The sequence below is a fragment of the Lissotriton helveticus genome, chromosome 10 (assembly GCF_964261635.1).
Source record: "Lissotriton helveticus chromosome 10, aLisHel1.1, whole genome shotgun sequence".
Classification (NCBI taxonomy): Eukaryota; Metazoa; Chordata; class Amphibia; order Caudata; family Salamandridae; genus Lissotriton; species Lissotriton helveticus.
In genome coordinates, this window is record NC_136071.1 from 828,758,293 (window position 1) to 828,772,544 (window position 14,252).

The 14,252-nt window shown below is 47.3% G+C and overlaps 1 protein-coding gene across 2 annotated transcripts in view; it reads left to right on the forward strand.

Moving 5' to 3' along the window:
• ARHGAP21 (Rho GTPase activating protein 21) overlaps positions 1-14,252 on the forward strand; it is a 545,637-nt gene that overhangs the window by 361,463 nt on the left and 169,922 nt on the right. The window lies entirely within an intron of this gene.

Consider the following 14,252-nt stretch of genomic DNA (forward strand, 5'->3'; position numbering starts at 1 on the left):
TCGGCGAAGAGAACGTCGAGGGGATCCTCGACGTCGAGAGACATCAAAGTCACGCAGACGTTCGGCGTCGAGGAGACGCTCGGCGTCGAGGCGAAGGCCGCTGCCGAGGGGAAGGTCGCCGCCGAGGGGCCGACGCTCGCCGTCAGGTCGACGTTCTTCGACGCCAAAGAGGCGTCGAAGGAGTTCTGGCGCCAGGAGTGAGTCTAGCAGGTGGCTGGAGCTGACAGGGGATTCTCCAACGCCCCAGCCTAGGAAAGAAGGCAGTTCACCGGGCTCGGTGTACTCTGAAGTGTATACGCCTTCTAGGCTGAAGTCGGTTACGCCCCCTCCTCCATTGCCCAGGGGACCGCCTCTGCGGGCTCCCACCCCGCCTCCACTTCCGCCTCACCCTCAACCTCAACCTCTACCTCAGCTTCCGGCTGACAGGCCTCCTCCGGTTCCTCCGAGGACGGCTTTGTTGCCTCGATATCCAACGCCCACTAAGGGGACCCCTCGGCCGAGGGCCCCTGCCGGGCCAAAGTCGCCCGCTCCTGTGAGGCCGGCGGAGCGCCCGAAGCCAAGGAGGCCGCGATCTCGCTCCGGTCGGAGGGGGAGATCGCGTAGTCGTCACAGATCCTCAACGAGATCAAGACGGCGCCACAGGAGGCGAAGATCACGGTCCCACACGGATTCTTCCGGGACCAGAACCTACTCACCGACTTTGTTGGGATCCCCGGGGACGAGAGTATCTCCGGTGGACGACATCAGTACATTCCAGGATGTTCTCCTGAGAGGTGCAGCCAAGTTAGGTATCACGGTGACGGTGCCTACCCCCACGACATCCGTGATTTTCGAGACACTGCATAAAAAACACCTGTCTCGACCTTTACTGCCTCTAGTGCCAGGACTGGTGGAGCCTGCAGAGGAGTTGTTTCTCACCCCTGCAGTGACGAAGTCCGCTCCCTCCTGGCTCCTTAAGAAGTACAGGGCCCCGGATTTGGACCCGGCCTTCCTTAGGATGGACCCGACTCCGGACTCTGTCATAGTGACGGCGGCTAGGAAACAACATGCCACCTTCCCGTCTTCTACTGTGCCTCCTGATAAGGAGAGCCGATGGATCGACTCGGCAGGCAGATATGTCTGTGGGACTGCCTATACTGCTATGAAGGCGGCCAGCGTTGCGGCTTTGCTAGGGCGATATGACTGGCCCTATGGGAGTCCCTCCAGCAATTCGCTGAGTTCCTTCCCCGGGAGAAGGAGGACTTCCAAGAGATCCTGAAGAAGGGGATGCTGGTGTCGAACCAGCTCATCAGCGCGGCTGCGGATACGTCTCTTCTGCCGGCACATGGGTACTGTCATGGTATCAACCAGCGATGCCACGCTTGGCTTCAGCTTACATCACTCAAACGGGAAGCTCAGCAGCGGGTGGTCAATCTGCCTTTCTCTGGGGAAACCCTGTTTGGCAAGCATGCGGATGATGAAATGGCCGATTTTGGAAAAGGGGGGTGGTGATGGACAGAGTTTCTGAATGATGCAGAATACTCTTACCAAGTCAAGAGATCATGGTTTCAATCCATCACCGTTTTTTAGCTCAATGCACCATCCCAGCTCAGAACCTGGCTATATGCAAATTAGTCTGTTCCTGCCCCAGTGCATGACGGGAACAGGGCAAACCAAACTACCAAGCCAATTCTTATGATGATGAAATGGCCCGCATGAAGGCGGAGGCCGAGACCCTAACGGCGGTCGGGTTGGAGAAGCACAAGGAAAAGAAGACCTACCGCCCTTTCCAGAGACGGTTTGGGGCGCAGGGCAGAGGGCGTGGACAGACTTCGGGACAGCAGCAACAACAGCAGCAGCAGTTCCGGAAGCCCTTCCAGAAGCGCCAGAGGGGTAGAGGCGACCAGCAGTCCGCAGCAGCGAACAAAGGCCCGGCTGGGTCTCGACCCTGAGCGGTTACTTCCCCTACATCCGTTACCCACTCCGGTGGGGGGAAGCATTCAATTTTTCCTGGCAGAGCGGAGAAAAATTACTCAGGACAAGTGGGTGCTGAATATTGTTTGCAATGGATACAGTCTTCGGTACACCAGCCCGCCTCCATCAATCCCACCGGTCAGCTCGCAGTTTCAGCTGCGCGAGCTCCAGGCGGAGGCGGATATCCTGTTAAGGAAAAGGGCAATAGAAGACGTACCTCTGTCTCAAAGAGGAAGAGGTCTGTACTCCCGATTCTTTCTGGTTCGCAAGAAGGACAAGAACGAGTTCAGGCCCATTCTGGATTTGCGACAAGCAAACAAGTGGATTTGCAGAGAGAAATTTCGCATGCTGTCGTTGCATCAGATTTACCCTCAGCTGCAACAGGGAGACTAGCTATGTGCTATAGACCTACAGGATGCCTACTTCCATGTGCCCATTGCGCACAAACACAGAAAGTTCCTGCGATTCCAAGTAGGCGCCAATCATTATCAATACACAATACTGCCATTCGGGCTGAAGTCTGCGCCCAGGACGTTCTCGAAGTGCATGGCAGTGGTAGCCGCACACCTGAGAAAGAACAAGGTGTTTGTCAACCCGTACCTGGATGATTGGTTGATCAAGGCCCCCTCCTTCTCGGAAGCTCAAGCGCACTTCCAGAAGACGTGCGTTCTCTTGAACAAGCTGGGGTTGCACATCAACATGTCCAAGTCTGTCCCAAATCCGGTCCAGTGCATACAGTACTTGGGAGCCTCCATCAATACGCTGTCAGCAAGCGTGTCTCCTTCGGAGGAGAGACGAATATCACTCCTTCGGAAGGCTCAGGCTCTTATGACCGCTCCATCTACAACAGTGAGGACGGTGTCTTCTCTACTGGGGTCGATGGCCTCTTGTATCATCCTCACGCCACACGCACGGCTGCACATGAGACCATTGCAGGAGTGCTTGGAGGATCAGTGGGATCAGAGGAAAGGTTCTTGGGACGACAAGATACGACTGTCTCTGCATGCTCTTCAGTCTCTGAATTGGTGGTGTTCAGCGGAGAATCTCCTCAGAGGGGTTCCCTTCCACAAGGACATTCCCACACAGACAATCGTGACGGATGCGTCTCTCCACGGCTGGGGGGCGCACTCCGGAGACTTACAGATACAAGGAACGTGGTCTCCGACGGAGTCCACGTATCGCATCAATTTCCTGGAACTCAGAGCTGTTCACTTGGCACTGAAGGCCTTTCATCCGTCCTTCCAGACCAACTCTCTGCTTGTACAGACTGACAATACGACCACAATGTATTACCTCAACAAGCAGGGGGGCTCGAGATCGTGCACCCTGTCGCAGGAGGCGCAGGCGATCTTGCGTTGGCTTCTAGCCAGAGGACTGACGATAACGGCTACCCATCTGCCAGGTGTGCAGAATGTTCAGGCCGACGCACTGAGCAGACTGATTCAGGAAAACCACGAATGGGTCATAAACGACGAAGTACTAGGAGAAGTCTTCGCAAGGTGGGGACTCCAGACATAGATCTGTTCGCCACCGCCGAAAACAGCAAATGCAGAGACTTCGCCTCCAGGTACTACCAGCAAGGGACGCTGGGGCATGCGTTATGGATCAACTGGTCAAACAGCTTTCTGTACGCTTTTCCACCCATTCCCCTGATTCCGGCGGTGCTCATCAAGCTGTCCAAGTCCAGGGCACGGATGATCCTGATTGCCCTGGAATGGCCCAGACAGTGGTGGTTCACGGACCTGCTTCACCGGTCTCTCCTTCCTCGCATACGGCTGCCGTGCAGGCCGGACCTTCTCACGAAGTTCGGGGGGCAGATGGTGCACCCCAACCTCTCGTCTTTGAGTTTGGCGGCATGGCTCCTGAGATAGTGCAATATGGCCATTTGAATCTACCAGAAGATTGTATGGACATACTGAAGGAGGCTAAGCGACCTTCCACTAGGACTTCCTATGCTTACAAGTGGAAGAGATTTTGCATCTGGTCCAAGAACTATGACCCGACGACGTGTACGGAAAATTTTATCCTTCCGTATCTTCTATATTTGGCGCAGTCTGGCCTTAATGTTCATTCCATTAAGGTTCATCTCGCTGCGCTGACTGCCTACAGGAAATGCCCTTCACAGACTTCCTTCTTCCAGATCCCTGTGATCAAAGATTTTTTGGAAGGCTTGAAGAAAGTGTTTCCTCCTGTCGGGCTTCCTTCTCCTTCATGGGAATTTAATGTGGTGCTGTCCAGATTGATGAAGGAGCCTTTTGAACCTATTCATAAGGCTTCGTTGCAGCACCTGTCCTGGAAGGCGACGCTCCGTGGCCACTACATCGGCCCGCAGGGTGAGTGAAATTCAGGCGTTGTGTTGCCAAGAGCCTTATACTGTATTTCATGCTGCTAAGGTTGTTATGCGTACTCACCCTAAATTTCTTCCAAAGGTTATATCTGATTTCCATGTTAACCAGACCATAACTTTACCTACGTTTTTTCAGAATCCTTCATCTCCAGCGGAAAGGTCCCTGCATTCCCTGGATGTTAGGAGGGTGTTAAAATGTTATCTGGATAAAACCAAGGATATTCGTAGGTCAGACCAATTGTTTATCAATTATGGATCAGTCAGGACCGGTCTTGCTACCTCGAAACAGTCCATCTCGAGGTGGATTGTGTCCTGTATACAATTGTGTTACCAAAAGGCTAATAAGACCTTAGGGGGTAAACCTAAGGCTCATTCCACCAGGGGCAAAGCTGCCACGACTGCTTTGCTACGTAATGTTCCAATTGCAGAAATCTGCAAGGCGGCCACTTGGAAGTCGGTCCATACCTTTGCTAAGCATTACTGTCTGGACACTGATGCCAGGGCAGACGCTCAGGTTGGGCAGGATTCGCTGCGAAATCTGTTCGCACAGTAGTGGTGTTATTTCTCTTTTCTCCACCGCCGCTTTGGTGTGGGGATGGGCTTGCCATTCTATTCACTAGATTATGACTATACACAGAGATCCCCTACTACAGAAGGAGTAGTTTCTGTCCTGTAACTCCAGTTCTGTAGTAGGGGTATCTCTGTTATAGTCCTAAGCGCCCGCCCTCCTCCCCGGTGGAGAGAGATTTTCATGTAGGAAATGCTACAGGTCTGGCATGTTACGCCTTCAAAAAGAACTGAAAGGAAAAGGGACCTGCAGTGCATTCTGGGATACTGTGAGACTTCTGGAAAGTTCTCTTAAAGGCACAGTATCCTGTTCTGAGCCACATAATGGCAGCCTATGGGGCTTGTCTGTCCATTCCTTCCTCTCTATCCTTCCTGATGATTTTGCTGAAAAAAGCAAGTGTTTCTATGTGAAGAAAGCTGGACAGGCTGTGCTGTTTGTGGATTTTTGGTGGAATTTCTAGTTGAAGTACTGGACAGTGTAGCCTGTGGATATAGGCTGCATTATCTGTCTTTAAATTCTCTCTTAAGTGTCGGTGCAGTTCTGCATGTTTTGACAACTTAAGAGATTATTTTTGATTGCTCCGGGGTCCACGCACATGGGCGGGACTATTCACTAGTTTATGACTATAACAGAGATACCCCTACTACAGAACTGGAGTTACAGGACAGAAACTACTCCTTACCGTGCCACTGCAGTGGATGGCACAGTGAGTGCTGAAGTCCACTGGTAGCATTTAATTTACAGGCCCCGGGTATGATTGGTACCATAAACTAGGGGCATATAAGCAAATTAAATAAGCCAATCCGATGTATTCCAATTTTACCATATTGAAAGGAGGGGCACAAACACTTTACTACTGAGTAGCAGGGTTACATTTCACAGAGATCTAAAGCCAGCAAAAATAGTGTTAAGCAAAACATCTGGGTTGTTACTGCAGACAGAGCAAAATTTCAAGAGTGGCTTCCTTCCTACTTTCTTTTCTTCCTTCTTTCTTTCCTTTTGGACTATGTTTACATTCTGAGCGAGTTTTGGATTTTATGGGATTACTAAAGGATCCTTGCACTCAAGCAAATCTACACTGGGTGTAGTCCAGTGTGTAAAAATGTACACCCTCGAACGTTTCACCGGATGAAAAAACGATGTATATATTTAATACAAATGCACAGATCTACAGTTAGCAATTTTCTTATAGTTTCTGCATGGCGGAAAATAATGGTGATTGAAAACTACATTTTTCTCTTGTCCGCACCCTTTTAAGTATGCCTATTTTCTCGCATTATTCCTCAAAATGTACTTTGAGGAGAATGGGTTTCTTTGGTTGCAAACTACCTGTACGCGTTTGTAAATAACCAGAAACTCCCTCTGGCCTTACCTCTAATACTAAATGTGTGAATGCAAAAAAATCCCAGTAGAGTTTCTCCTGGGCAAACCAAATGTAATTCTTAGCAGTTTGCAGATTAGCAATTCAATCAGTTAAATAATTCATAACAAAGGGCTTTCACAAATGGAATGAATGACATTAGGTTCCAATGCATCTGTACATTTTAGAACAAACCTTTTGTTCTAGTTACTCCTCTATCCAAAACTGTTGAATCTTGCAACATTTCCACAACAGGTGATAAGTTGAGCCGGTGTAACCATACCCTGGCCATTCATCTTTTAATGTTATCAATGCTGTGCATGGTTCAGTTGCTGAAAGTTAAATTGCATCAGCTACTGGCTGGTGTTCTGTGAGACTCCTATATATAACCACTGAGAGCCCTCCGGATTTTTCAGTCCATTTTGTTCTGCTACCTTGTTTTTGTGTCGTCATGCCATCTCCTGTAGCTGCATTTAAGACTGAACTTGTGCCAGAAGCAAGCTAAAAGTACTCGGAAAAGCTGCTTTCTTGAGTCTCAGAGTACAAAGTCTATCTCTTCTCCGTGGCATGCATTGTTTAGAGCATACTACAATAAATAAATCATGTATTCGATTTGGATCAATTTCAGTTTATCGAACGTTATTCTGTTTTTTCAGTGAAAACCATACAAGTAATAAAAAGAACAATAACAACTTCAGAACATGCACAGATGACAATACAATAAGACCATTGTAACCCTAATTACAGGATTAAAAAGTAGGATCCACTTCCAAAATTAATCACAACTGGACCTGAGCCTGACAGCGGCCCTTAAAAAGCTAGGCGTATGCAATGCAGAATCATTTGAAAGAAGTTGTAAAAAAATAAAAGCTGGTCTCACCCTCCTGAATCAGGCTTTTTTAAGAATAGCAATAATAAAATACTTTCTGGGAGCCTCATAAAAACTACAAAACCGTAATAAGTGCATCATATCCTGAGGAGAATGGGCGACGCAGCCACAGGGTATGAGACACTGCACTCTATGAGCACCACGTGTTTGGGCCAGAAGATAATGAAAAATCGGATCAATAGGAAGCGATCATGGGTTCTTTGAGAGACTGAAATTCTCCCCAGCTACTGTGTCTCCTTTTGACTGAACTCTCTCCCTCTTCCATACTGTGAGGTTAACAGCCATATCAGATTCAAATAATTCTTTAAACCCCACCTTCACAATAAAGAAATGATAACTCTGCCTAGAAATCTCGAAACCCTTTCCTAAACCCCATAAGTGACCCTAACTAAGCCTACTTTATTGGTATCACATCCTCAGCAGTGAATTGCACATGTACAACTGGTGCCACAACTCCTCTGGTAAGTCATCCTCTGTTTTGTATGTCTTGTGCCTTTATTGTACAGTGTACACCAATGGTAAACAAAGCAAAAGCCTGGGATTCCTATCATCCTGCATATAGAGAACACCCCTTGAATACGTGGTAATGTAACACAACAGGTGGAGTAGCTATGCAAGATTAAGGTAGCTTTTGCTACCTATGTATGTTGGTTGCATTACTGTTGGTAGAAATTAGTTCCAAGGTATCTAAACATAAGGAATCCCACTTGAGTGGCAAAGGTAGCAGGTGTTACCACCCTGTCCATTGAAGTGCCACCATAGAGAAACAGGATATGTCTAAATTAACTTGCAATGTTGACCACCTACGTTTTACTGCAACAAATGTAAGTAGTCTATATCTTGGGACTTTCATTTTATTAAAATCATGGTATCGCACCACTGTGTCAAAGGATTAGACACTGCTTCCATAGCTGTGATAAGCAGTCTTGGAAGATGACTACCACACATCTATGTGTTATGCTCCAACATGCCTGGGTACGTCTGTCCATCATTGTTTGTTCCTGTTTTGAATTTTTGAATCATCCCTCCTTTTCTCATGCTCCCAGACTTGCTATGCGGGGTGCAGCCTTACTTTACTTAGATTGTCACTGTTCCTTTCCTCCACCAACTTGGGTAGTTAATGCAGGAACACTCTACCTTAATACTTGATACTTGTGCATGTTGCCAATGACCACTGGTGCATAACATCTGCTCACTCTTTGTTTTTTGGAATGGTATTCCGTTACATGCCTGTGTTCTGTGTCCTACCATTGGTATGATGTCCCTCCTGAACCTCATAGCTTATGTGGATAGTAATGTTACACTGAACTATCAATTGGTTGGGTAAAGGCTCTTAGGCTCTTAGTCACTATGCGGTGTCCCTCATGCCATTACTTACTTATGTGTTACCTACCCACTCTTCCCATGAATCCTCTCAATCACCTTTATTGGCCCTACATAGGTGATACCGGTAACCTTTGACAGTCACCAGTTCTCATGACAACACATTTTAATTTGACCATAGTGTCATGGTTCAGGGCAGGATCCCTGAGCGCCCGAATCCTGAGTTACTTTTAATGTGTAAACTGACTGTCTCCGTTGCACCATTCCACTTCCAATATGGACCTAGAAATCTCCAGATGCTGATGCACCATGGCATGTCTTTCCTCCTGGGCAAGGTACTGCAGAAACTTTGCACCTGCAGTTTGAGCAACCTTCCTTCCCTGGGCTAAATCCTTTTTTGGATGCTCTGAGGGGGAGTTTGAAAAATAGGCTGTCTGCTGCAGTCCTCCTTACCTGAGGCCCAAAGTAAAGGCCTCAAATCACCTTATGCGGATTCTGGTCCCGGAAGGGTAATCTTGGGCAACCGCCACACCTGACATTTTCCAGCATTGCCTGTCAGTTCTGTATCCAATTCTGGACACTACTGCCAGGTATGGACAAACCCTGATGAGTCTGTCCCTCAGGCCTCCTAACAAGAAACCATGCTTGGGAGAGAGAGGCAACAGTTTAATTCAGATGCCAGAGTCTATAAAAATGTGCGTCTGACTGAGTGCTTCTACTTGGGGCTTTCCTTTTCCCATAGGCTTGGGTCTAGTGAGACTTCAGCACCCTGACGGTTGAATAATGACATCAGTGATTTGGTGGCAGCGTTCCCTATCGCCACTTAAACCACCTTTGATCATTAAGCCTTCAAGGAAGCTCAGGATGTGTGGAACAAACCGTGCTACAGAATGGCAATCCCTAAAGCTCTTAGATTAAAACTTATCAAGTACCCAATCGTTTAATTTAGTCTTTGCTGCCTAGAACCCTCTATTTCTGTCTCTGGTAGTGATGGTTGTTTTCCTCAAGAGCAAAGCTTCTTCCTCTCATATGAACAGTGAATCCCAGTATCCCATTGACTGTACTGCCAGTAACACAAACAACGAGGACCATGCCTGCAGATGTGGCTGAACTCTTTGGACCTCAAGTCAGAAGTCCAGGAGAAAATTATAGATTTCCATTTTGATGGAAAGAACCTGTTGGGTTTTCTCCACTTACTAGACCTTCAGTAGCACAAGACGAGCAAGTTCTTTGCCAAATCACTCACCACCATCTGAGACACACCAACCCATTTCTCCTTCTGTTGATGCATGAGGTTTCCGCTTTACAGGGCCAGAGCATTCTTTGGCTCCGAACCACCTGACAGTCACTGCTTCTGCTCAAGGCTTCACAATCCAAAAGGGAGGTGCTTCAGTGAGAAGAACAAGTCCATTCTGAAGGCCTTACCAGAGACCCAAAAGTCCTTAGGACTTCATCCGTGTTCTTCTGCTCTCCTCAGCACCATATCAGAAGGCCCACTCCGTTACAGTAAGGCAGACTTTCCATCCACCACCATTGTCGTACCCAGATTTCCTGTTACACATTTCGTCCTAGTATTATGAAATGGTTATGCCTCTACTAATGCCATTTCTGTCCTATGTAGCATTAAAAAAATGCAGATATCGGGTAAGGGCTGCCTCCTTCTAGGTGTAAAAGGGCCAGTACTGCTCTCGTTAAAGGCAGGGGATATTATTTTCATTCATTACTGCCTTGTTCTATACCTGTAAAATCAGATTTGTTACTCCTCCTCTTACATAAGTTTCAACATTTTTTCAATTCTTGGCAAAGGTCCAACTACAACGGTGAGAGAGAGTCCGCTTCTTATCTAGCGGGTACCTGGTATCAGTTGGACGTCATCGAGGACAGTGATGCTCACACAGAGACAAGACAGTGCCACAGACCATTGCTACGAAGGGACTTTAATTAGGGGAAAGACACACAGTACACATGCATTTCTCAACACATCTTTAGCCATGTACCACAAATCTAATTCATAGATAAATGTGATTGCCAATTTCAGAGCCTAAAATATGCTATCTTATGAAAATGATTTGCAGGCATGTCAGTAGTTCTTCTGTCTGAAATAAAAAATGGGAAACGTTATTTGATAGTCTCCTATATCCTCCTTTCATCTGTAAATTCATCTGTAGCTTTATCTGCTTGTCGGGCTGGGGCATGCGCCCTTATTTCAAGGGCTTCCTTACTCCCCATGAAGAGGAAAACTATCCCTGACAACCCACCGGCTTGCAGTTTTCAAACACATTTGGCAGCAATTAGGAGCTTTGGAGGTTGTTAGGAATAAAAATTTAAAGAGCCATGCATTTTGAAACTGGAACATAAGTCATTCTTACGGTCATGCCTATTTTTGAGTCGATTGTTTTTATTTTTTATACTTTCCCTCTATCATTTGTCACATTAGGTGTTAATTAGTGTAATCATTATTTGTAATTTGTATATCTTCATTTTGGAAATGGTTGAGTTTTGAATATAATTGTCAAATACAGTTTTATCTCAGATGTATATTGACGTTTGGTTCCTGGAGTGGTTTTTCATTTGTGTTTTGGAAAACTGCTTTTGCAAATATTTGTCAACCTGTCTATTTGGATGGCTGACAGAATATCAAAACCAAAAATATTGTATGGACAGAACATTGTGTCAAAAATATCGAGAACCAAAATATCGAGAATGTAAATGCAAATAGGTAAGTATAGATGTATTATGCTTAACTCCACATATATATATGTACCAGCCTTTATCAAGTCGGCTATATTTAGCACCTACTCCCTGTTGTGGGAAGTTGACGAAGAACAGGTGTTCTGTTCAGTCAGAAAGTGAAAGAGCAATAAAGATGCCTTTAAGTCTTGTATCTGATAGAGACTGTTAGCTGTAGATTCCTCACCTTAGAATTTCCCCCAGGCTTCCGTCTGGATCTGGAGATTTTTCGTCAGCAGTACCCTTACATGGCGGTAGGTAGCGCCATTCAGCTCGGTGTCGTTGGTGCTGGTTTGACTTTGCGTGACCTATATAGATGCCGTCCATGCGCGCTGACGTCAGTTCTTTCTTTTTCTTCACCTTCCTAAGCGCAGATCCAGAGCGAGAGCTCCCTGAGACACTTTTTGGCTAACTTTTTCAGCTTATTGTCGACGTATTTTTTTTTGTCTTCGACTCCTGGTCTATCGAGGAAGTCCTAGGGAAGGACTGGCTTCAAGCCCTGCGGTTCCTGCCACCGGATGATGTCCATGACGGGACCCGCACGTCATGTGCCTCTGGTGTCTGGAGCACGACCTCGGCCCGAAGCTGTGCTCCGAGTGCCGGGCCATGAACCCGGAGGCTTTACAGGAGCAGTCCCGAAAGCTGCTGGAGGCTGGACGTTCAGCTCCACTTCACACTCGTTCGAGGGCAAAGTCTCGGACGGTCATGGGGCCCATACTCCTCATCGCACTCCAAGTAGTTGGGGAGGTTGGGTGAGTCAGGCAAAAGCAAGAAGTTGAAGAAGCATAGGCGTTCTTCAACTTCTCCCCGTCCGTCGGCTGATGCGGAACTCCGAGCGGCATCGCTCAAGAGCTCCGTCCCCAGAACCTCCTTCTGAGAGGATTCTGCGCCATTCCGGGAGTTGGAGCGTCTCCTGTCCAAATCCAGGAATTGTATGAGGCTCTATACTTCATTTTTGGGCAGCCCAGCTCCTCTGGTGTGCCTTCGGTCCCGGCAGAGTTGGTTGGGGGCCCTAGGCTTCCACGCCGGCGGCTTTGGCCCACACTCTGGAGGGCCCCTGTGGATCCGCTTTCGGATCCAGATCGATGCTGGTCATTCTCACTCTACCTTTCCTGACATCGATCCTGGCGACGATGCTGCCGGTGCCGACTGTGCCCCCTGTCAGCGCCGACCCCATTCTTGTCCCTGAAATGGACACAGAACCGGACTAATGTCAGTTCAGACACCAGAAGGGACTTTTGTCCCTGTGTTCATTCCTGGCATTCATTTTGGGCCAGGAGGTGAGGAGGGGGACTGGGAGGGGCCGCTGGACCCTTTAACTGACCAGCTTGTAGAACCGGAGTGGAGAATGGACGTGGGTGATGCCAGTTATCTGGGCACTTCCCCTGACACTGGCTTGCTTTCTCCCCTACTGTGACTATGGAGGAGAGGGGTTCCTATGATGTGGTGGTGAGAAGGGCAGCCGAGGTCCTCTGCCTCTCTACGGTGGCAGACGGAGGTGCTTCAGTCTGCTGCTTCCACTTCCAAACCCCATTCCATGAGGCCCTCACAGACGTCCTTATGGGCACTTGGTCCAAGCCCAGCACAGAGGTTCCTGTGGATAAGACAATCGCCCGCCGCCACCGCCCTGCTCCAGGTGACTCTGCATTCATGACGCAAAATCCCTCCCCTGAGAGCTTGGTCGTCCAAACCTCATCTTCAAAAGGCGCGTTCCCTTCTGCTCCTCCAGATAGGGAATCCAAGAAGTTGGATCACCTTTGGAAGTGGATTTTTTTTGCTCCCGTTTGGCATGCGATTGGTGAATACCGATTGCCTCTTGGGCTGATACGCCCAATCTATCTGGGATACAGTTGTACAGGTGCTACCTCAGTTCCCAGAGGAGGCTCATTTTGTTCTCTCTCAAGCGGAGATATGCAGCCAAATTAACCATCCGATGTGGACTGGTTACCACTGACTCACGGGACTGAACAATTGCCACATTGGTAGCTCTTGGACGCTATGCCTGGTTGAGGACTTTTGGCATCTCTGGGAATATCCACTCTTCTTTGATGGACATGCCCTGTATTGCAGCCTGGGTGGAGAACATGCAAAGAACGCATTACTGTTTGGCCGGCCCGACACGGCCGGCCAAACATTCATGCACACTTTACAGAGTGCTCACTACTCCTCCACCTGCTCTGAGTAGCCCTGCACTGCCCCACCAAGCTGCCGCAGCAGGAACAAATAAAATGATATCGAGTTATTATCATTTTATTTTTCCTTTATTTCCACTGCTGAAAGCAGTCAGGCGATGCTCCTCCGCCTTAGCGGAGGAGCCGCCACTGATATGTGGGCTATATTCTTAATACAGGTTGATCAGACGTTTTGTCTATTTAATCAAACGAAAGAGTTTTGTTTTGTACATAAGAAATGCTAGACTCTAATATTTGAAGGTGCACTCATATGTGAATGTTGAAAATGGTGACTCTAAAATAAAATAAAATGTTTGTCAATGTTTACACAGTTTGAGACCAGTTTACGTGTCTAGTGCCTTACAGTTAGGTAAAGTAGATTATTCAAGTTACTCAACCTGCAGGTCTAGTAAAAAAAATGATGTTTCAAGGCCTATTACCTTGAAGATGTATATATAGCGTCAAGCAAAACTTTACTTACCTATAGAAACTTACCATTGCAATATTTTTGTCCTTTATTTTCTTGACACAATTTTTTGTCCCACGATGTTTTTGGTCCTGATATTCTGTGTAAACACCGTCCATCCTCTACTTTTCTCATCACTTGCCATTTCTTTTTCGTATTGGTTTCCTTTACTTCAAATACAGCATTTAATATTGAAATGAAAAGCGAGACCTGGACATGTTCTTATTTAGCCACATGGCCGCAGGGTGCAGAGTCATATTTCCTTAATGGCAATTTTCATTTGGCAAACAGCAGGATATATTTTTCTGAAGTCTGTTTCTTGTATTCATTTTCATCCATTATGAGGTAAAATGTACCAATACAAATGGTTTTGTGGTTTATTGAATCCCTGTAAACTGCTGAAGTAAAACCCTTTTATGTTTTAGCAAAAGCCCTTTTAGTAATT